This window comes from Pollicipes pollicipes, unplaced genomic scaffold (assembly GCF_011947565.3).
Source record: "Pollicipes pollicipes isolate AB1234 unplaced genomic scaffold, Ppol_2.1 Scaffold_4002;HRSCAF=4701_pilon_pilon_pilon, whole genome shotgun sequence".
In the NCBI taxonomy this organism is placed as follows: Eukaryota; Metazoa; Arthropoda; class Thecostraca; order Pollicipedomorpha; family Pollicipedidae; genus Pollicipes; species Pollicipes pollicipes.
The window spans coordinates 46127440-46152697 of record NW_023596420.1 but is presented as its reverse complement, the minus strand read 5'-3'; the positions used below and the strand labels follow the sequence as shown (position 1 = coordinate 46152697).

General features: G+C 53.9%; 1 pseudogene; it reads left to right on the top strand.

Moving 5' to 3' along the window:
• The first annotated feature begins 738 nt into the window (after positions 1 to 738).
• The window catches only part of LOC119094583 (potassium voltage-gated channel protein eag-like), a 132064-nt pseudogene continuing 107544 nt past the window's right edge, over positions 739 to 25258 (top strand).

Below are 25258 nucleotides of genomic sequence, written 5' to 3'. Positions count from 1 at the left end.
TTGTCGCGTGCCACGGCCGCGGCTGCCGTGCTGCGTCTGTGTTCACGGTACTTAAAGCCCCGTCACAGCCTCCACACCCGTCTTCGGAGAGGCGTCGTGTGATAGGGGCGGCTCGGTCGCACCCTGATGGGAACACCACAGCGCTTGCCGGCGAGGCGCAGCCTATCTGCCACCGGCCCTTCTCACAAATAATGCCTCTGCTGATAGTTTCACTGGTCGTGTCCGCGCTGATGAGTCATATCCTGATGAGTCCTATGGTGATGAGTCTTTTTCTTGTACGTTCCCCTACGGATACGTCCCCTACTGACATATTCCCTGCTGGCACGTCCCTTATGGAGGAGCCTCCTACTGACAAGTCCCTGCTGACATGCCCCTGCAGAAAGGTCCCTGCTGACCGGTCCCTTACTAACGCACTGTCTGTGGACGAGTCCCCTACTGACGAGAGTACTAGCGCGTGTCTACCACGTGCGGTGCCCCCCCCCCTCCCCGCTGACACGTGCGTAGCCCTCCCCCCGCGCTGACCCGTGCGATGCGGCCCCCTCCCCCCCGCTGACCCTTGCGGTGCCGCCCCCTCCCTGCTGACCCGTGCGTGTGTCCGTGCGCCGCCAGACTCGCCGGGGATGTTGCTCGCTGCCGGCGGCGTGGCGCCTGCATGGCCGCAGTGAGCCGGTGGCCGGGCGAGTCGGCGCTGCTGCTGCCCTCTAGCGGTGACCCGGTCCGGGCCTCGGCGGCCGCGACATGCCCGGCGGCAGGCGGGGCCTCGTCGCCCCGCAGAACACGTTTCTGGAGAACATCATACGGCGGTCGTCGTCGCAACGTGAGTCTTCACCACCGCAGTCACTGTCACGGTCGCGGTAGGCCGTGGCCAATCCAAACCTGTGCTCATTACAATCACGTCACAATCATGACGGCGGTTATAATTGTGTTGCGTTCTTGATTACCTTAATGATCATAGCCATCCTGTTTTTCTAAGTCTCACAGTTTTTAGCACTTTAATTTTTCCAAACATTTTATGCATGCTTTTTTTAGATCGTGACTACGATGTTAATGAACCATCGTCATTTTGAGAACGCCATCCTGCCTATCTCACGACTCCCCAATACCATCATCACCTTTTTTGTTCACAAACTCAACTGCTCAATTTCACTTAGCTTAATTATTACTTGCATTATTACTATTATTCATAAACATCATGCCAACGGCCAGTAGCATTCATGCTCGTCGCTCAGGTCACGTCTGGTCGCAGTTTTCCCCGGCATTGAGACTTCGAAGTCACTGTTATTCTTCGACCTTAATTATGCTCATTAGGCTATTAATTAAGCTCATTAAGGATTAATATGTTCGAGCTTAATTCAAGTCGGAGGTCAGCAAATCGGTAAACCGGACCGTTTGTGAATTAGCATGCGAGCTGACTTGTTTAGCGTAACACAACCATACGTTTGCGTGTTTTACTTTGGGACTCGTTAGTTTGACAGTTCCGCTCAAGGGGCATCCAGGTTACCTTTTGGCCCTACCTTAGACATCCAACTATTTGCGCTTGTAGAAGCTGTGAAGAGGGATGGAGTCTTACTCGTTTTGTACATATTAGTTCGCCAAGACATTCGTTATTGCACCAAGCTAAGAGCCCCAGCTTCTGCACACGCTCACAGGCTTACCATCCAGTTTGGCACGTCTTATACCGCACACATCCCGCTGCGCTGCGTCAAAGCTCTCCCGCCGCGCGTCCGTCCACGTCCGCTTCCAGCTGAGACTGCTCTGCATTCTCCCGAGTCGTGGCACCAACCGGGGCGGCGCCGTAGCCCGGCACCCGCGTCGACGGTACGGCGATAGAGACTGGTGCGCGCTGCAGCAGCGGACGTCAGTCCCTCTGACAAGAGGACGCCTTTTCACTGGGGCGGGGACGGATGTTCACTGGGGCATGGGGCGCATGCTTGGGGGCGTGCGTTTCTGGGCACGGGAGGCGTGTGCTCACTGCTGCGAGGGCCGTGGTGAGGGGGACAGAAGCCGTGTTGAGAAGGGCAGAGGCCGTGTTCGGAGTCAGGGGACGTACGGCGATAGGGCGGGGCAAGCGTTCATGGGGTCGTGCGACGGACGCGTATTCACAGGGACGGGGACACCTGTAGATTTATCAGGGGACATAGATTCGCGTGTTCATTGGAACGAGGACTGGTGTCTGTGTTGCATGCGTGGACTTAACCACCATTGGAGTTGATGGGATGCAGACCCCGGTAAGGTTAAGGAAGTTTAGACCGCTTTTTGTTTTGATCATGTAAAAAGTCAACTCAAGAGAATTGGACCCTAGCAACATTTAAGGTGTGGTACAGGACCTTGCTGTATGGTTCGTTGGGAGTGGCGGGAATGTAAAGCGAAAAATATGTGCACCATCCGGAAGATTGTCTTCCGGTCATCACAGATATGCATTTAATTTAGAGCCATGTTAAAGACATCTTCTCGTCTTGTTTTTGTCCTTGTGTTATCTTGCTAGCTATTATCTTGCTTGTATTAATTTGTAACGTGTTCCATTAGTCAGGCTTTGTTGCAGCAGTGCCGCTAATTGCAGCAATGTGCTTCGTGTTAGAAGGTAAGATCTCAGGCGGTGCGATCTGTTATTTCCAAAGTGTGTCCCGTCCCTGTCGCATACAGTGCAGTAGGTCTTCGACCCACCCCCACACCGATCTCCTTTCATAAGGGTCGCCTCGAATGGCTGCCGCCATTGTGTCCGCTTTTAGCAGCCTTCCGACATGAGCTGGTCTCCGTCTGCCATGTCCGAGAATGACAAATTTCTTCAAAGAACGGCTGACAGATCAGTTATAAATTCATAGAGTCCGTCGGAACTGGGACCACTGCCGTTGGTACTAAACTATGATGCATTTTAAGATGTGAATGATATGCATAACGTATATATTCCTTGCTTAACTTTGCCATAGTTTCCCCGAGTATAGTCTCTGTCATTGACCCCGAGAATTTCACGTGTATCAGATCGCAGTAATCCTAGCCTCCATTATGGAGCTCCGCACCTGCTGCCCTCTCTGTGGCGTCCCTGAAAGGTGCGTGCGGGGTCCTGAGTCCCGTAGCTGGCGGTGAGTGGTGCGTTCAATCTCCGCTTCTAGGAGATTGTTCACAGACCTGGCTGGCAGCTAGATGCTGCGAACGACGCGAAAATAAAGAAGAGTGAATCATGACTGCCCGGCAGGGAATGATTTGCAATAATCGTGGTGTCGGTTTTATTGCAAGGCTAGGATTAGTATCGATTTTTGATAAGTTAAGGCGGGCGTTTGGCAGTTAATGGAAGAAATACGTTACTCTTAGGCTCAGTGGTGGGCGGTAATAATAAATAATACCGAGACCAGACTGGTAGAACCGATAATTTTTAAAAGTTCAGCGCAAGGCTGAAAGCCAAGTGTCGGTGTACTATACGTTGCTTCCACAATTTTTTTTTCCGCACGGAGCGGAAGACGAGTATGTTTGTTTTCGCGTGCACAGCCTTGGCAGTTGTGTGTGAGATGCCGCTGATGTGGTGCTATGCTAGGCAACGCTTTTAGGACTGGTACACGAAAGAAAAAACGAAAACTGATAATATTTTTACATAAAAAAGCAGCGTGTTGCGCAATACACATCTGCAAACTTCGGACTTCGGAAACACAGTCACCCATAACATGAGCTACTTAAACAGCATAAGCCAACCTGACATCCCTTGTCTTGGTAGTTTCTGACGCAGCCAGGGTTTGTTGGTGGCCAATTTAGGCGGACCAACATATGCAGCCAATCTGGGTCATGCAGAATTTCATTCTTCTGTTGTTCTTGGTAGTAATTAGGCGCGTTGCCGTGTCACCAGGCATGTGTGAATTCCGGGTTAATTTGTAACTCCTTACAAGTTGGGTTCAAGATACACTTTGATCACGATTACTTTCAGTTTGAAGAACGAACACAAACTAGTTCTGCAAATGCAAGTAGGGCAGCATAAGTTGCATTTCGTTGAGGGTTAATATCGCTTTGTGCTACATGCTCTTTGTTAGTGAGTGAACGAATCACAGCCACGTTATGAACATAAATTTAATAAGAATACGTGGTATCCCATTTGGCGAACCAGAGACTCAATAATAATACAAAGCTGCGTTAAGCATCTTACAGATGATTCTGAAATTCTATCCTCCACTAGATGACATGAACTGAATCTTGGCTTATATTAGCCAAACTATATTACTTACTAGTATTATTTGCCGCAAGCTGAGAGCACCTCTTCACCAGAAACAGGTGCTAACGTGATTCAAAAGTACTTATTCCAGTCAGTTTTTATTTTGAAAACTTTTCCATGCATCAAAGCTTCATTTTAGGCCATGAAGGGACTAAAGCGCCCAATTCGAGATGCATACCAGGTTGAGCGCGTCCTCTGCCTTGTTGCCACGCATCACGACGTTGGCATGGGGACTGCCGATGTGGAGAAACCCCGCAAATGGAAAACCTTGGAATCTGGCTCCTACACAGCTGAAGACCACCACGGATTTTGATATTGTAAAAAGTTCCATTTGGAACCACAAAGCGTCAGGCTTTTGGCTGGCGAGCTTCATGTTCGTTCTACATTTCGACCTATTCCACCGAACAGTGCCCACAGCGGGGACGCGTGTCACGGGCGCAGGAGTCGTGTACCGGGGGACTCGTGTCACAACAGGGGACGCGTGTGACCAGGAACGCCTGTCACAGGGATGGGAGATCCAGGGACGCGTGTCACAGGCGCAGGAGTCGTGTGCCGGGGGACTCGTGTCACAACAGGGGACGCGTGTGACCAGGGGCGCCTGTCACAGGGATGGGAGAGCCAGGGACGCTTGCCACAGGGATGGAAGATACAGGGACGCTTGTCACAGGGACAGGAGACGCGGGATAGAGACAGAGGACCGCGTGAAAGGGCCAGGGGTGAGGGACAGGTCAGTGTGGTGTTACAGGGCATGGGACGGCTGCCCATCTTGTTTGTTGTGTGCCCCTCCGCGCTGGATGTCTGGAGCAGTAGCAGACCATGCCATATTCTGCTCCTGCCCGTGTTTTTGCAGGTGGTCGACAGCGTCGGCTTTGGCGGTGTTTTATCGAACGCGTATGGAACTAATGACGGACACTGAAGTTATCACAACAGTGTTACAACGTCTTGCATTGACGCACTTCAACAGTGCAGAATACCTGATTCCATAATGCGTCACAACATCGTAATACCATCATGCTTTTTTCGATGTATATATTGATTTGGATGATGGATGAATGCGCTAATTGATTGAAGTGGTGCTCTAGCCCACACCCGCACCGTGGAAATAAAGGACGAGGCTGATTAGCCATGGTCAGTGGAGTATACGTATTTCGTCTACGCGTTTGTTCACCGGGCTATTACAATCGGTCACGTGCTTTCGCAAATTGCGCAGTCCACACACGGCCTAACTCACAGAACATCACCAGCGCTGGGGATTGTTAATGCATCCCCCGGCGGCCTTTGGCTGTGCAGGGCTCTGCGCAGTCCACACATGGCCTAACTCACAGAACATCACCAGCGCTGGGGATTGTTAATGCATCCCCGGCCGGCCTTTGGCTATGCAGGACTCTGCGCAGTCCACACATGGCCTAACTCACAGAACATCACCAGCGCTGGGGATTGTTAATGCATCCCCGGCCGGCCTTTGGCTATGCAGGACTCTGCGCAGTCCACACATGGCCTAACTCACAGAACATCACCAGCGCTGGGGATTGTTAATGCATCCCCCGCCGGCCTTTGGCTGTGCAGGGCTCGCGCCATGTCAACACTGAGGTGATGTTTGGAGGCTTACCGGCATAGCAAGATCACTACCATGAGTTTAAATGAGACGCGGCTCTCCATTCACCAGGCGTGGGAAAAGGTCCCCACCACGTTTGCCGCAGCTACGTGTTACTTTGGTACCACCTGTTTCAGAACTGCCCTGGTACACAACGATCTTAAATTATTCTGCATAGATCGGCCTAAAAAGTTGTACGTATTGATGCATTCGTGCTAACAGATGGACGAGTAGTTAAGTATCCTAGGGCATCCAAGTACTGGCGGTAGCATGCACGATATTTTTGTAATGGGCTCCCACCTCTGGTATTCTAGTGTATTGGTATTCTAGTATATTATAATTCCGACGGGAGTTCCATGTGAGATTCTCTACTGTTGGGAGAAACAGCTACGGACTCTTACGAATAGTTTGATCTGTTCTTGTGGTCCGTTGATGTCATGTGTCGGTGCGTTTCAATGGGCAATGTAAAACCATGCACCGTTGGCAGTTCCGTGAGATATTCACAGATGTCCGATATGTAGGTACGCGTCTTGTCCTTAGTATGGGCACGTGCCCGCCTCCACCCCTGCTGTGCGCCTCTGCAAAAGACAAACGTACTCTGGTGAAACACAAGGTGCTCTAAAGTGTGGGGGCGTTTTACTCACGTCATTCTCTGCCCCCCCCCCCCCCCCCGCCGCACGCATTCTGCCTTCGTGACCGCGAGCATGACCGAGTGTCCACGTAAAAAACAACTCGGGATTAGTTGTTTACGATATTATGTCATCATCTCGAAATGCTACTCTGCGGATAGAAGTGATCGCGTTTCAAAATCTACGCTGCGTGGATTCATTGGTACACTCGGTAGAAGTACGCTCTGAGGAGATTTCAGCGGACATCACAATGATTTTCAGAGATGTCAGAGTGGTGTCGTCGAGAACGCTAAGGATCTGGGAGTGCTCCTTCAATGTGGCAGTGGTCCACTCATCGTCTGGAGACATTGATCCGTGTCAAGTGTCTGAAAGCATTTCAAACACGCAAGAGCTATCATTTCATCTCAGCGGACCGCTTGGAGGCTCGAAGATCATTTTATAATGGTGTGCTTATTAGGGAGAGAAGTTTGTTGCTCCATTATCTCTTTTTGATTACCCATATCAAAAGGCCATCGTACTTCGCTGCTGACCACTAGTGCTCGAAACCGCTGAAATCTGCCTTAGCATTACGTTATGCCAGTACGTTGCTGCTAAGTCAATGAAAACTATGGGTGCAGCCATAGATGGGGTGGCCGTAAGCCCCTACTCCCGCCATCAGGCGTGCGTTTTTTTTTTTACTTTAGACAATTAAGACAAAAAAGGCACCTTCCGTTCTCTTAGAATGAGCGCTCAGTAAACGATATATTGATATTCATAATGCTCCTCGCAGGTTCATTTAAAAGCTTACTGTAGGAGATTCTTTCAGCAGATGTTTTGAACTTTGCACATACATGAGCGTACATACATTTTCCATTCCGCTCTATGCCCTCAGTATTCACTACAGTCCGCGTGTTTCATCCGCGCCAATATCCACGCACTGTGAAGTTCGATTTCCCGCGGTGCCCGCCCTTCCTGCCAGGGTGAGGGGCAGGCGACACCACATAGCTTCAGCAGCAGAGTGCGTCGTAAAGCCCCAATGACACACACACACTCACACACACTGCGAAGCCGGACGCGGTTCGGCGGTGCTAACCTCAAGCGCTGACGACTGCGCCGCAGTCCCCAGCTGCCGTGCGGCGCAGTATGCTGGCAGGTGCACCGCCGATGCGCAGGACCTCGAGGATTGAGGCGCCCGTTTGGTACCGTGCGCCCGCTGCGGTCTCTCCTCAGTCGCCTGCCGGGAATTCTGGGTGTGAGGTCCTGGTAAACAGCAGAGGACGTAACCACCATCGCCTACCAGACATGTTTTTGACTGGGGCTGGAGCTGATATTACTAACGTTTGCAATACCTCGTGAGGCAAGGCCGTTAAAACGGAATATTCCGTGGCGGTAATTCCTGTATGTTATTTTAGAGTGAGGGGGGGGGGCTGGTTGATGGCCCAATAACCTAACCTGTGTCCGGATGTGCTTATCAACGGACTTCTCCCACTGATTTTGGCAAATGGTGATGTTCATTTTTTTACTATTGGTATAATTTATCAGACACAGTTATTTGGACAGCGTGGTAGTCACGACCATGAACTGATGATAAGTGTACGTGATCCGTTAGTGATATTTAGTTTTGCCACCAACTTTTGTTTGTTATATTCTGGCAAAAACATCGGGGATCAGAACCCAAATTGGGGAACCAAGTGAACAGTGGGCCCCAGTACCCCCACAGAAAATACGATGAACGATGAAAATGAAAGTGATGAAAAAAATACGATGTCATGTTCCAATGGGAGAGGAATGTCACCATAACCATTTCAATGAGACATAGTGTGGCTGCAGCCACACCATCTATGCCACAATCTTGAACTCATTAACACCCATGGATGGTGTCTAGTCATGCCGAAATCTAGCCACCACATGCGATCACCGGGGCAACGATGCACATGTTTTGACGGTACAGATAATTGTTCTGGTGGGACTTGCCTTCGTCAGCTTGTCGTAGCACATGGTTTCCATAGACAACTAATTAAGCACAACGTGAACAGTGCAGTCAGTCTGGATGGCTTGGGGTTTCTAATGTAGGGGAAAATGAACATTTTGCGCAGGCTTTTCGGCCAATGTGTCAGTGCAATGCAATATGCTTTGGTCTATGTATTGTATGGCTATTTGCGATGCAGGCTATGTTTAAGAACGCAATGTAAAAATCCAAACTTCTTGGTAGCGTCACATGTAACAGGATACCAGGGTTCGCATCAGGACCCTCTTCACGTGTAACAGGATACCAGGACTCGCATCAGGACCCACTTCACATGTACCATGATACCAGGGCCCGCATCAGGACCCGTTTCACATGTAACAGGATACCAGGGCTCGCATCAGGACCCGCTTCACATGCAACAGGATACCAGAGATCGCACCAGGACCCACTTCACGTGCAACAGGAAACCAGGGCTAGCATCGGGACCCGTTTGACATCTCTTCGTTAAAAAAGAAACTTCGGCATTGTGGGAACTTCAAGGGTTGGTACTGCTGTTAAGACCAAAATGTCTTGCGATGCATTGGTTTCATGCTTTGAGATTTACCTTTAACCTATTTGCAACCACAATTTTGTTTCTGTGATGACACAGTTTTTTGTGGCTATAATGACGCATTATCCGTTGCAAAATGCTCGTTTTTGTTTCAAAGTGTTGTTCAAGCCACACAAAGGTGTCGTCCACAAATATTCAGGAACAGGAAAAAGGAGTGTCACGTAATAAACTGTGAACAATACAGATCATTGCTGCTACAAGCTACACCGTGGCAGTAATTAGCTTGGTCTGCATAAGGGTGCTAAAAGAACCGCTGTTTTCGTAGGTTTCGTTGGATGAAGGCTGTGTATGAAAGCAATTAACAGCAATACGATTTTGTCATCGCATAGCAACGTTTTTGGCAGCCTGTATCGATGCTCCAAATCCAGCTCATCTTGTAGGTGAGAGGTTGCGGAGGTGCTTGACCTCATTCCACGGCTACACTCGACTGCCGTCACCCATCACGGAGGGCTTCTCGACCTACTCGGGCAGCGCGCCTGGCCAGCTTCTCAGCGGCGGCGCGGACCGACGTCGCCCCAGGCTGCGCGCGTCTCCTGCCGCGTCCCGCCGGCGGCCGCGCCGCGTCCCGCCGGCGACCGCGCCGCGTCCCGGGCCGGTCCACCTCTCCGCTTCCATTCTTGCCGCGGCGGCCGTGTGAACGCCGCGGGCGATCCGCGCAGGCCGGCTGCCGGCATTGATTGGCCGACTATTTCGGGCGAGCGGCGTCCTCCGGCCGGGTATTTTGAAGCGCGCCCGGCGGCGGCGGCGGCCCCGTCCCGTCACGGCGGCACACAACAGCGGCGGCGGCGGCGGCGGCGGGCAACAGGCGCGCCTCCTGCCCCCGCCCCCGCCCCTGCCGCCGCCGCCGATCTGTCGCGCACGGCTCGGCACGCGGCCGGCCGCACGTGCCCACGGTGGGCGCCGCGGGGGGAGACGGTCCAACGACGTCGCGGTACGCCTGAAGTCATCCGAGGGTGGGGGAGCACGTGGTGTGCGTGGAAGCGACAGCTTTGGTAGGTTCAACGTGGACGACATGTGTTGCGCCCGTGTGAGTTCATTTGGTGGGACATTTTTGGAAGCTGGCGGAGGGCGGCTTGTTAGTGCGTGAATCTCGGGTTTGGGACCGTAACCGCGTCCTTGTCTCTGATAGGAGAGTCTTGTAGTTATTTTAACTTCAGTCTAGTCTTATCAGCTGCCAAAACATATTTCAAATGTGTTTCAAAGCGCAGGGTCGAACACCTTAAAGAGCAGCTTTTGATGGATAGCGTTGTTTATTTTGTTTCGAAAATCAGTTTGTGACTTCGTTCAAGATTGATCTTGCCTGAAGCACTTCAAGCAGCAAATTCCGAGGTAAAACACATCACAATGATGCTGGAATGCCGCTGACCGTTTTGTCTATGCTTTTACCTGATCGCTATTTTAGCATCTGCTTAAGCTTTCATTATTGCTTTGTCACAAATAGCCCCAAGACAAAAGGCGGATATGCGGGTAGTTGGAAACAGCAATGTTCATTACGAAGTTCAAGAACTCTATACAAAACTTCCTCGCACCCGAGAGGCTCCTTCTGCTCTTGTTTCGCAGATCATTCATGGCTACTAATAAGATCGGGTGCCATGAGGGGCACTCAAAAATAGTCATCGCGGAGTTTGGTCGCCGGAAATACGCCGGTTGGACACCAAATGAGGTCGAAGGCCTCTGTTGCCTAGTCGTCAAACACCCATTGGCCAAAGGAAAAAATGCAGATCGATAATTGCATTCCTATTCAAAGGGAGCGATGCTATCATAAAGCGACCAGAAGACATGCGTCGCGATAAGACGCAGCCACACATGCAACACACACACACACACACACACACACACACACACACACACACACACACACACACACACCACACACACACACACACACACACACACAACACACACACACACACACAACACACACACACACTACACACACACACACACACACACACACACACACAGCACACACACACACACACACACACACACACACACACACACACACACACACACACCACACACACACACCACACCACACACCACACACACACACACACACACCCACACCACACACACACACACACCACACACCACACACCACACACCACCCACACACACACACACACACACACCACCCACACACACCACACACACACACGACACACCCACACACACGACACACACACACACACACACACACACACATATATAATATATATATATATATATATAGTATATATATATATATATATATAGATATATATATTATATATATATATATATATATATATAGATATATATATATATATATATCTATATATATATATATATATCTATTATATATAATATATATATATATATATATATATATATATATATATATATATATATATATATATCTATATATATATATATATATATATATTTATATATATATATATATCTATCTCTATATCGATTATATATCTCATCTCTCATCTCTCTATCTCTACTATATCTATTTATATATATATCTATATATATATATATATACATACATGTATATGCACAATGTTTTAAAATGTTGCATGCTAGGAATCGTTCACTAGCAGATAATTCGACGTTTTAACGTACAAATATTAGGGATCATGACATGCGTGTCTTAAAGGGACTGTCCCACATTTGGAAACACTGACGCAAACATCAGATATCATGACGTAAGCCCACTTATAAGTGTTGGTGTATTTTAAGTGAAAAGGACCGTTGTAGATAAGACAATTCCCCTATATTGTAAGCATGCTCTTCAACAGTTCTTTGCTTGATTACGCCATCGTATCTCGCACAACGTGGATTGAAGACCAATTTCCAGTCGTTATTTCTGGAAGTGGTGCCCACGAACGCCAAATGTGAACGAACCAACATTTTTTATTTTTATGGACTTTGATTGTTGCATGACTAGTGCAATACCAAGACTTAAATGACGTTATTATGACATCATGGATGGCTGAGTGATCCTGAAATAGTCTCCTTGAAATAGTCTGCACGTCTTCGCTCGCGCTCAGAAGCTAGAGTGATTCAGGCTTTAAGAAGGGCAAGGGTGCAAACTGCACCAAATGATCTTCAAGACGGCTATTTCAGTTCAAAACCCCCATACAAATGTGGAACACTCCCTTTAAGCCTGCCGAGCGGCGCCGGGGAGTCATTCTGGCGGCGCCGAGGAGTCATTCTGGCGGTGCCGGGGAGGCAGTTTGGCGGTGTCGGGGAGGCAGTCTGGCGGTGCCGGGGAGTCATTCTGGCGGTGCCGGGGAGGCAGTCTGGCGGTGCCGGGGAGGCAGTCTGGCGGTGCCGCGGAGCCTGGCCGGCCACGTGTCCGGGGGTTGGCTCGGACCTGACAGCGACCTTGACCGCGAAGCCAATCAAGGCTCGTCGCAGTCGGGCTGGACCCCGCTGCCCCCGCCCCCTCCTGAAGCGGACTCCCGACGAACGGATGAAGAAGTCGCTGCGCCCACAGAGCTGGGCGCCCTGTTTGCAGCAATGCGTATGCTGTGCTGGTCGTGCGCGATGGGAGTAATAAAGTCCATTTACCTATGTATATACCATGCATCTATATATCATGTATGTATCTATGTCCAGAGTGGGATGGAGCGCCAGATATCGGCAGGAACCCTACCCTTGGCGCTGTAAACTTAACTGAGGTGCAAATTGCACTGCTTTAACAGTTGTGAACTTTTGCGAGCAGAGCACAACACGGATAAGTTGTGTTTGATGAAATCCAATCGGTATCCCATCAGTCACCGTCCAGATTCAGTCTCAATCTATTGATCCTTTCCATGGGCGATCCGATCCGATTTTAATGCGCTCTAAATAAACCAAAGCGCAGTGAAGCACTGGAAAACTTTCATTCTTGATCGAATGACGATTTGCGTGGCAAACATTCTGCTTAAGGTTTGTGCAACCTTAGCACAGGTAAAGATGATAGCAATTGTGGGTATGGACGGGGATATCTGACTCGTTTTGCCCATGTGATTCTGTTTTTGAGACGCATCGTCTGTTTATTATTCAAAAAACATAAGGTAATGTACGTCCAGGCTCGCATTTCATCCAAATATTATATAATGATATATCGTCAATCCAATTCACATCCAAACCAGCAGATCGCATCGCATTATGAAATCCGTCTGATCAATCCAGGTCGCTGCATATTCTGGCTGTGAATCTGTGTTTTTATGCGTTATTTGGCACCTTTCTGGGTCGGGCAAAGTTCTAGTTTAATAAAAAAATCGCTACGCCTTTGAAGGAGTGGTGCAGATGTGCTAAACGTCGTCCTGATTCGGCGTAGTATAAACATCTCGATTCATAAAGGTTGTTTGTATACTTTCAGAACGATTCTTTCTAAACAAATGAACTTTGCGCCGAAGTGTGGTTTGTTTATTCACTCATCAGCTGTCTGGGTAGTTTTTCACCCATGGAAAAAATGACTGCAGCCTAGTAGTGTAGTACATCATTGATCTCATGAGGCTCAAGTATCACTGGTCAAATTCCCGGCAAGAAATGGCAACGTAATTCAGACACGATAGGGCGTTGCCAGCGTCAGTGGACGATGCGTTTAATTTGGCGTCAGGGAACCTTCGGGGTTAGTGCGCCCAACGTTTCATTCTGGTTGAATATTTAGCCCGCACATTTTGATTGGATGGACTTTTAGGGGCAGAACCCTCGCTGAGCAGTGCTTGTTTCGTAATCTCTTGACGCACCATCAGATCGTGAAATTCCAAGCCAACAGTGGATATTCGCGGCGTAAGTTGACCGCGCCGTAGTGCTGGGAGTGGTTCACCCTGCCCCTGATGTCACCTGACCTTTAGCGCGACCGCTGCTGCCGGCTGCAGGCCATCCCAGTCATCAGAGGCAAATAGCGAGCTCTGAAAGCGACTCGATCTCCTTCCCCGCTGTAGGTGGGTGAATGGATTGCACGTGCTCCAGCCACAGCTGAGCTACCAGGACTAACAAACCGGGACGGAGAGACAGTGATGAGGTTTCAGCCTCGAAGCCGCCGTCCAGCGCGTCCCTGCCCGAATGTGCAGGGATGTGGAGGTGGAACGGCGCTCTCATGCGCAGATCTGGTCATCTGGTCGGGCCGACAGTTGCACGGCTGCTCGGCATAGAGGGCCAGCCGTGACCCCTCCGACCTGCACTGTGGCTGCGATTCTTTGACGGCCAGAGGTCGTGTCCAACCGACGTTACGTCAGACCCACACCACTGTCAGACCCACACCACTGTCAAACCTACGTCACTGCCAGATTCACACCAATGCCAGACCCACACCACTGTCAGACCCACACCACTGCCAAACCTACATCACAATCAGGCCCACACCGCCACCAGACCCACACCACTGCCAGATCCACATCACCGCCAGACCCACACTACAGTCATAACCACATCACAGTCAGACCCACACCACCGCCTGACCCACACCACTGTCAGACCCACACCACTGCCAAACCTACGTCATTGCCAGATTCACACCACTGCCAGACTCACACCATCGCCAGACCCACACTACAGTCATACCTACATCACAGTCAGACCCACACCACTGCCAAACCTACGTCACTGCCAGATTCACACCACTGCCAGACTCACACCATCGCCAGACCCACACTACAGTCATACCCGCATCACAGTCAGACCCACCCACACCGTCGCCAGACCCACACCACTTCCAGACCCACACCACTGCCAGACCCACACCACTGCCAGACCCACACCACTGCCAGACCCACATCACTGTCAGGCCCGCTCTGTCTCTGTCCAGCGGACCTAGTCGTCGGAAGCTCAGCCGTGGCGACGCCGATCTGAGAATCAGCCATGACCATCTGAGTGGGCGGAGGACCGGGCCGGGTGGGACTGCCGTCCCTCTCCCCGTCCCTCTCCTCCTCGCTGAGCCGTGCCGGTCAGTTGCACGTCAATAGTGTGTCCAACGGTGATCGTTATATGGCCTGGGATGGACCATCGACCACCCGCTAGTGGACTGGTGAGCCCGGCCGCTTCCTGAGCGCATAGACTCGCCCGGCTGAGGCGAGAACGCAAGGCGCTCCTTTGACGGGGGAGACGGGCAGGGCGCTCCTCTGACGGGAGAGACGGACAGCCGCTCCTCTGACGGGGGGAGACGGACAGCCGCTCCTCTGACGGGGGAGAAGGACAGCCCCTCTTTTGACGGGGGGGGGGGGGACGGACACACGCCCCTTTGACGAGGGAGACGGACAGGCGTTCCTCTGACGGGGGAGACGGACAGCCGCTCCTTTGACGGGGGAGACGGACAGGCGCTCCTCTGACGGGGGAGAACGGGCTAGCGTTCATTGCGCGGCAAATGCAAACGGGGACCCGGTGGCTTAATCCTCGCCATGATTCGCCGTTTTTCGCAACGCGGCCCGATGTGGGTCGATGTGACCTTCCCCGCCGTTGCCAGACTAAAAACGGTAGAGCCTCGTGGAAAACAAACAATGGATTGATCTCAACGTGATCTGGCGATTGGTGCTAAGTTTTATCTTGTTAGGTCAAAACTTGACCCAACTAGACAAGATTAAAGGCCCTTTTTCTTGAAACGAATCTATTTTGGCTCCGCATGTCCATGTTAACGAAACCATCTCATGTCGCCGCACCTACACATAATTATTCCTTGCTAAATTGCAAGTGCAATTATAAATGGTTGGGTGTGTTTTGAGCAAATCTTTAAAGCAAAGGACCCCTTGATGTTAAAGTGGCGGCCCACCGCGCTCGATCAGCGGATCCGTTGATCGCCGCTCACCGCTCGCGCCGCCCGGGATCCCTGCGCAGTGTTCTGCATAAGCCGTCGCTTCTTTGAAATCGAACGCTATATAATATTTTTGGTGTCGAAACGCACCAAAAGCATACTCCAGGGTCTATCAAAAATGTGCGTGCGATTGTACGTCATACCAGAAAGATATCCTCAAAATTCTTAAGGGGGAACCGACCCCACTCTTATGTCAGCGAGGGTTGAATAATTAAAGATCAAGTTGGCTGCAGGCGGAAAGGAGAAGCCGTCAGGCGCATACATCCATCTCAGCTACAGCTGCGGCGGAGGTGGGGGCGTCGCTCGCGCCGCGGTGCGGCAGTACATCACACCTCAACCGAGGCCCCAGCAGCCGGTGTCTGGTGCTGGCCGCCCTTCGGTGGCGGATTTCCCAGCGGACAGATTCCAGGGCACCGCGCGGCGGGCCGAAACCGGGGCCGGGGCCGGGGCCGGGGCTGGGGCCGGGACCGGAGTCGGGGCCGGAGCCGGGGCCGGAGCCGGAGCCGGGGCCGGAGCCGGGGCTGGGGCCGGGGCCGGAGTCGGGGCCGGAGCCGGGGCCGGGGTCGGAGCCGGGGCCGGGGCCGGGGCCGGGGCCGGAGCCGGGGCCGGGGCCGGGGCCGGGGCCGGAGCCGGGGCGAGCCTGTAGTCGGATGGACTTGGGCACCGCCCGGCAGCGTGATGACGACACCAAACCGTCGGTGGCAGATTAGGGGGGTCCCCAGTCTGTTTTGTGGCCAATGAACTGTACCGGGATGCAGTCGTCGTAGATTGCATGCTGATCTTGGTACAATGCCGCGGCCTGAAATATGCCGGTCGCTCGACCAGGACTGGCGGAGTGCGCGCTCCTGACATGTGCATAGCAGTGTCATTGCTCCGGCAATCGACGGCGTGGTTTGGGGGCGCTAAACGGGCCCGCGTTCTTCCTTTTATTTTCGAGCAAATTTCCATATCACATGAATAGTAGTAAACAAGAACAAAAAGTAATAAAATAGAGAAAACAAAAAGCTTAAAGTTAACCACTTTTTGCTATCCTGAGGGCGGCACCGGCTTTTTCGTTTTGCTTGCTTTTGACAAAGATAGTTCAGAGCTCACGTTTTCATTTCAGGGCCTTCCACCAATCGAACCGATAGGTTCCCAGACCTCGGGCAGTGGGAACAATCGGTCCCATCGCACGCGTTTCATGTCAAATTTACCGCATACAAAAGCGATGAGGAAATGTGCCGTCGCGTATCAGCTGCATTCCCCAAACGGGCTTAGGCACGTTTCAGTATCTATAGTGCAAGATACCTGACTAAGCCACAATTTATTTGTGTGTATCGCCTTCTGGGACGGCACCATGTGCATCATGCACCAATTATATGACCTTTAGCTTGTCTGTCATATTGCCAAGCCTCTGTTTTGTTGGTGGGCAAGCAAGTTCGGCCAGGGCATGCTATCTCCTAAACTGCCCAGGGGGTTCACGTGCAAATTAGCGCCTTATCAGATTGCTGCAGTGGGAGCCATTGACCTCGCCGGGCGGCGTAGGTGGCCAGTCGATACTGAAAGGTCAGGGTACTGCTCGCACCCGCCGCCGCTTCTGATCCAAATCAGTCACCCTACCATGCACAATATGCAAACAGATGTCCCGGGTTAAAAGGGCACGTAAAGGCAAGCTAGCCGATTGTATTCGTGAACAAAGTGTTGGGTCAAGTTCACTGACTGTTCATTAGAAGGTAAGCGAATCGGTGCCAGGCATCGGCCGGAGTGCCACCGTCATCGCCATCGCCATCTATCACGTGCGATCTCCATTTGATGACTTCTGACCCTGAGCCAACACAACATAAAACGCAAAAATAAGACTCTCACTGCGTCAGATACCCTGGGCAGACGCCAGTCACCCTTTGCTCAGTCAGGGCCGAGGCCTTCTCGCGCACCCTGTCGCAGTTTTGGTCCTCCCCCATGATATCAGCGGTAGCCGTGCTCCAGACCGTCGCTGCACCGGAGCTAAAAATGCGTTTGACCAGCTCTGTTCACACGCGCGCCAGCTGCAGGAGCCCGGCAGAGGTGTCCCGGGAATGCCGGCTGGACGCCCCGCCGCGATGGCAGGGGATTCCGCAGGCGACGAGGCGCGTATGGATCGGTCAGCACTCGGTGATCACGGCCCTGTCCCGATCACATAACTGGACGCCAATGTCAGGACGGACGTTTCAATGTTTCCATATGTACGGAGGTCTGCTTCGACGTGCAAGTGGAAAAGGCAATGCCGTGGTTGATGAGCTGCAGTTTGTGATGACCTGCAGTGGATGATGACTTGCAGTGGTTGATGACCTGCGGTAGTTAATGACCTGTAGTGGTTGATGGCCTGCTGGGGTTGGTGACCTGCAGTGGTTAATGACCTGCGGTAGTTAATGACCTGTAGTGGCTGATGGCCTGCAGGGGTTGATGACCTGCAGGGCTTGGTGACCTGCAGGGGTTAATGACCTGTAGTGGCTGCTGAACTGTAGGGGTTGATGATCTGTAGGGCTTGGCGACCTGTAGTGGCTGCTGAACTGCAGGGGTTGATGATCTGCAGGGCTTGGAGACCTGCAGGGGTTAATGACCTGTAGTGATTGCTGAACTGCAGGGGTTGATGACCTGCAGGGGTTGATGACCTGTATTGGCTGCTGAGCTGCAAGGGTTGCTGGCCTGCAGTGGATGATGACCCGTAGTGGCTAATTATCCGAATGAGCCGCCTCTGTGCAACGCCATAGCTACCCCATATCGTAATGCAATAAAGTACATGGTGGAAACTGACGTTTCTGTCCAAAATTTATTAAAGTCAATTGCCACTCCATAACAGATGCTTGACAGACTATTTAGTGAGGCATCGCATCGCATCGCTTGCACCGAGTGCATCGCTTCACACGAGTGATGTCTCCCTAGACTTCGTTCCCTAGACGTTTTGTTTGGATTGATTTTGAGGCTACTTGTAGCGAACGACGAGTCCAACGCCTTCAACAAATCTACAAGCGTCTATTTATAACTGCAAGATTTCGGGAAATTTGAATCGGTAGTTTACTCTGCACTTTGTTGCTGCCACTGCGGCGAGCCCCAAAACATGCAAGCCATTACTATTTCGAGAAGGTGCACGCTCACTGCTGGCCCGGTCCCCTTCATGGAAGACCTGCCCTCCACCGCGGCCCTCAGCGCGGGCAGGCAGTGGAGGGCAGGGGGCAGCGGCGCGAGCATTGCGGGCCACTGGCACGGTAGGACACGCGACCCAGCTGCGGCCTGACCGCCCGAGGTCATGTCGTTTCCACGACGGCAGCGGACAGATGGGGAGTGCCCAGTGCCCGTGGTGGGGCCATCGGTGGAATGCTCACCTCACGGCTGAGCGTTTGTGTTTGAGTCTCACTGCCGGCTTATTTTCGGTGTCCTCAGCTGCGATCGGCGTGTGCGGCTGTGAAGTGTCACACGCGTCATGATAGCCAACGTTTATAAGGGGGTTCAGTCCTGCTCGTGACCGGCCCCCTCTCGCTTGTCCTTCCCGGACTGTGCCGATGTGAACGGTTAGTTCTGCATCCAATTCTGCCCACGCCGATCGCCATATGACTCGCTCGCGATATGAGCGAATGATGCGCGCCCAGCTGACGCAGGGGTGAAAAATGCCTTGTCATCACCGATGAAATTTGGAGCCGCCTAAATTGTCACCTGGATCCCAACATTTTAGAAACCGTTGCAATATCATGCTAAACATTTTTGAACACCTCTAGCACTTTCATTTAGCTCTATTTAGAATACGATGACAATTAAAAACATTTTATCTCGCGGCTGTCCACCCATCAGAACGCTAAATCTGAGGTGCGACGGGCAATGTGAGGCCCACCACAGCGGTGCTCGCCATCTTACCCCAAAGCCGCTGTTCCTCTCAGCAGCAGAAAGCCCCGGATGAATCCTTGGCATGTGTCGCTTTAATGTCTAGGCACTACTACTAGGCAGAGCTATTTAACGCTATTTCCAGGAACGCACTTCATGGTCGATTATTAGAAAAGCCACACAGCGCCTTGAAAAAAAAAACAACTCACGACTGGGTACGTTTTTCAAGCCCATCCGTTCCTCACAACATGACATAACCCACGGCAGTCCACAGCCTTATACGGGATTCATTACCGCGTGGCGGGCATTCGAGACCATGTGTCTCAAATGGCTCGACGCTTAAAACCCTGCGGTTTTAGCGGCGGCAAACCGATCACATTCGTCGCAAGATGCTGTGGTCAGCCATGATTCTTACGAACAGTAATAAGCCTAGTAATTTGGTATTTTATACTGTTAAGTATGTGAAGTGAATTGTGGCTGAAAAAGTCAGTGAAAAGTGCTGATCTGAGGTGCATTGGAAACAACATTGTGTCGCCACTGATCTGTGAAGTCAGCACTGATATAAAATGGTTTGGATTGCGTTTCTGTCACCTGCCAACAACTATCCTGATTAAGGCTGCCCTGTTTGGCAATATCTTGTGGCTCAACTTGCTCATACAGCGAAATGTTAGCGTTTTGACATGTACTCTACGCATGTCCACGCTGCAAGCGCCTGCGAGTGCAAACTAATAGGTTTGAAGCTTCATTTAGCTCGGTATGCTGTACTGTTATGTGGCCTGGTATGCTGTTATTTGTTTCCGTTCCCGAAATTTTGTCCCATTTGGCTTGCAAAGTGTCCGTTTTTGTCACCGATCTTTTCCGGTAAACCAGAAGCGTTTCTCACCTCTGAGCTAAAGCTAGGCTCTGACTGACTGGACGCGGCTGCGTTCCGTGTCCGCTTAGTAAGCAATGTGTGTCACGGCAGGATTGCCAGTTGGGTCACGTACTGTTGTGGTGTACGCACATGGTGTCCCCGGGACACGTGCTTCCCTGCTCTATCAAATCTGTGGCATATTTGAATATGTGCACTTGGCTTAACGTCAAAGTTAGAAAATGCAGGTGGACAAGTACAACGTAATACGACTCGCAAAACAAATTTCCCCATTTTCGTCACGAGAAAATTGACTCAAGATAGTGGTGTATCGGTTAAAGATCACTCAGTTTCCTGGCTTTCGTGCAGGAGTGAGAGAGCGAGAGTCCACACCCGGCCTGCGTGCGCAGAGCACTCCCGGTAAAACGTGCACACGTGAGGCGTGTTTCATGCTGATGCCCAATGTGGCGGTGAGCAGGGTGGGCTTCAGGAGGAGTCTGAAAAAAACAGGGAAGGAGTGCCTCCGGGCACGTGGAGCCGGAGCACCGGTGCGCGACGGCCGCTGGCTTTGCAACAGATGCCGTGCCTTTTAGTGGCCAGATCACGTCTTCTGAAGTCCAAAGTCTGACTTTGGAAATGCCGCTCGATTGCTCCCATGTGCGCCCGTTAGATTTACTCAAGTTATTTTTGCGACGGAGTGCCCTTACTTTCAAAGCTACCAAGCATTTCCAATTAGTCCTCGGCACAGCTAACCCATTTGGCTGGATTCTGCAGTCGAAACTTCTGTGAGTGACTGGCATATTTGTCGTTTTTCAGTCTTCGTCGGTGCTGTACAGAGCGGCAGCCTCGGGGATGGTTTCCATGGTGATTCGATGCTCTTGTTCTACCACGTTTTTCTCCGGTTTCAGCGGATAGCAGCTTTTTGCTGGCCAACGCCCAGATTGTGGACTACCCCATCGTATACTGCAACGAGACCTTCTGCAAAATATCGGGCTTCAATCGCGCCGAGGTAGGTGAGACGCAGCCTGAATTAACGCACTCAAATGTAACATGATAAACAACGACGCCGGGGTAGGCGAGGCTCGACCGGAAAGCGTTGGACCAGCAGGCGGCAGACGCGGCCAGGTGGTCCAGCCTCTGGCCAGGTCTGGGTCACCGTAGCCCATTGTGCGTTATACAACCAGCGTCCATGATCTTGAAACGTTTTTTGCCAGCTACAGCGTTGGAGAACCTGCAGCCTAGCCTAACCCCTCCCGTCTCCACGGTCAGGGAGCCAGAGCACACTGGGCTAGCCTCTCCCCGCTCTGCGGTCAGGGCGCTAGAGCCCCTGCACCCTGACTTAACCTCTCACGTCTCGAGCCCTGGCCCAAGAACGGACTGGTTATTAAGTCTGTTGTTTCTCGTCGGCTCCGCCTCTGCCTCCCTTGTGCCGCGGGCGGTGCCGGCGGGTATTAGACGACACCCTGCGGCCCGCGCCACTCGGCAGCGTTTCTCTCCGTTTACCCGAAAAAATATCCGTTTAGCTGCAGCGCAGCGCCCGGCGGGCGGCCGGCCTGCCAGAGCGCGGCGTCGGCTCTTGCGAACGAATGCCCCGCGGGGAGCGCCTCGGGCGCGCCCTCCGCGCGCAGTCGCCGTCCGTCGTCCCTCCGCCATCCGCCGCTCAAGTAACGCCGGCCTGCTGGCCCTGAGCGGGCTCAGGTGCGGCCAGGAAACACTCCCAGTGGAAAAGCGAGGCCTCAGGGCTTAAATGAGCTCTCCGAGAGGGCGGACGGTGGCTCGTGTGCGTTGGAAAGCTTATGCATAGGCTCCTCAGCGCCGCAAAGAGGTGGGCTGTGCGCCGAGGCACGGGTCGCGACTTGAGCCTGCTGCTAGCCGTGGCTTCTGCCGGCTTCCTGGTTACCATAACTACCAGCCTTGCTGGTTACCATGGGTACCAGGCGCCCGAGTCACCATGCTTGAATCCCCGTCCTGTTTCTCGACTCACACCAAATCATAACTCGCTGTAAGAATAGACAAACGGCGTGGCGTGGTGTAACATGTGCCGAAACGAGCCGAGCGGTCCCAAGCTGATCCCTGGCAAACCTTTCGTGGGCGCCTTTCGAGGCAACATACCGTCAACGGAGGCAAGCCCAAGCAAGAGAAGACACGTGGCACTACTCGCAACCTTATCTTAAAGGCATCCCATTGGTAACTGAAGTCAAGTCATCACACACCCTTACTGTGCTTCGACATCACTTGTGTAACATGTAGCCCGAACCTTTTGACTGAATAGACCTCTGGGATCAGCGCCCACGCCAAGCAGCGCTTGGTGTGTGAGCCCTGGCCCCGCCATCCGCTTCAACGGCGACATTTCGCGGCGAAACTTTGACGTGCCGCAATGTTCGGCATGTCAAGCTTTCCGTCCGTCCAGGTCCGTCCTCCGTTTGACGTCACGTGACCTTTAGCGCGGCCGCTGCTACCGGCAAGTGACCATCGCGGCCCGTGGCCAATAGCAAGCGCCTGAAATGGCTCGAAACATGACGCCTCAGGCGGGTGAATCGGAAGGCTGGCGCCCTAACCAGCTAAGCTATCAGGACAAACAAGGGCAACCCAGTCCGTAGATCCAGTCCGTGCATGTTTGGCAATTGACAGGATCCATCCTCAGCCGGAGGCTCAGCCCCTCCTGAGGCGTTAACGGGAGAACAGTTTATAAAAGCAGTGACTCTCCCCTGTCAAAGTGTGCGACCATGCATTTCGAAGCTGAGGCACAAAGTGGCGAGGGTGTTCTCGGAGCCTGTGTTCAGGCCGTGGAGTTGCCGCATGCTGCGTTCGCCGCGCGTCGCCGCATCCTGTCAAGCCCGCCTCCCCTAATTTAGCTGCGGCGGCGCTGTGGCGGTGGTCGGGAATGACGGTCGGACCGTTTAGGCCTGAGTACCTGTCGCCGGCGGCCTCCTCCCCAACACGGCACGATGGATGGCTGGGGCCGGCCGGGTATTGGCCGTTTCGGCGTCGCGAGGCGACACGGGCCCCGCACGCGCTCCTCCTGACGTCACCAGCTCCGGCCCGGAATGCAGGGGAGGGGCGTGGGAGACGAGCTGACCCGACCGGTCGTCCCGGGGCACGACACGCCGCGGAGCCGCGTGCTTCACACCGCCCGACGGCGGCGAGGCCGGTGCCGTCCGCGGATCGGGCCGGACGGCGGCGAGGTCGGCGCCGTCCGTGGATCGGGCTGGATAGCGGAAGGCAAGGCCGGCGCCGTCCGTGGATCGGGCCGGACGGCGGTAAGGCGAGGCCGGTGCCGTCCGTGGATCGGGCCGGACGGCGGTAAGACGAGGCCGGCGCCGTCCGCGGATCGGACCGGACGGCGGTAAGGCGAGGCCGGCGCCGTCCGCGGATCGGGCCGGACGGCGGAGGGCGAGACCGGCGCCGTCCGCGGATCGGGCTAGACAGCGGAAGGCGAGACCGGCGCCGTCCGCGGATCGGGTCGGACGGCGGAGGGCGAGGCCGGCGCAGTCCGCGGATCGGGTCGGACGGCGGAGGGCGAGGCCGGCGCCCTCCGCGGACCGGGGCCGGACGGCGGGGTGCCGGCGAGGCTGGTGTTTGCAGTGGCGGCGCTGGCCGGCCTATTTCGCCCACCCCTGCGTCATCGATTGCGACAGCAGCGGGCCCTCTCAGCGGCGCGGCGAGCGGCGGCCGCGGCAGCGCACTCTCGGAAAGGAGAGGGCGCGCCGGGCCGTGGCCGGCGACAACCGAGCCCGGCCGCGTCGCGACCAGTGCGACACACCGCGGTGACGGCGGGTCAGGGCCGGAACGAGGACGGCAACCGCACCGCGACGGAGCGGAACGGGATGGGGGCGGGACCGGACGGGAGGGCCTGCGACTGACTAGGGATCCGAGACAGCTGCGGCGGGCCGGCCGGCAGCGGTGCGGATGGGCACAGCTTGTTGGTTCGACCATGAATAATGGACCGAGTGCCTCTCGTCACATCTGCCGTGGAGAAAGGAGTGTGTGATGCTATCTCGCCAAGCCGCCGGGACGCGCGCCGGTCACCACGCAATGCGCGAGAAACGCGGACTGATCAGAGCACCATGCGCTCGCCACGAGCCTCACGATGCAGAGATGCGGCTTGGACGCCAGTTGTGATGGCCGCATCGCACTTGACAAAGAAAGACGTCCCGAGAGGACATGACCGAGACGACGAGCGCTGGTGCTGAGCCGACCTCCGGCGGCCAGGCGCGTCGTCGTCCCACCCCCTCGCGCCGACGGACGGCGGCGACCCGGCCGGCGGGACGCGACGGAACGCCTTCGGGTCACCTGCGGGCACCGGGGAGTCGAGCCTCGATCCGCCAGATGAGCGCGACCTAAGCGGATTACGCGGAGCGCGGCCGTCGGGGGTCGTTACGTGGCGGTCGGGCGGCGGGCGCCGGCGGCGGGTGCCGCCGGCGGCCGTGCGTGAGCGGGGCGCGCTCCCGCGGGCCCGGCGCATCTCCTGAGACAACCGCGCGCTCATCAGCCGGATGTGGAGCGGCGGCTGGCGCAGGTTCGCTGCCCGGCACCGGCTGCCCGGTCCCATATGCGCAGCGACGGCGGCGCTCCGGCGCGGCCGCGCCGTCCACCGGCGCCGCAGGCAGGGGCACACGGCACAAACGCCAGCGGATCCTGTCCGGCGCGTCTGCGACACCGGCTGGGCCTCCCGGTGAGACGAGGACAGCCGGTCGGTTGAACGGCTGCCCACGCGGGCCGTCGGAACGGCCTTCGGATGGCGACGGTTTATGTGCAGGGACCGGGAGCGGTGGCAGCCGTCGATGGGCTTGGCTGTTAGAGTG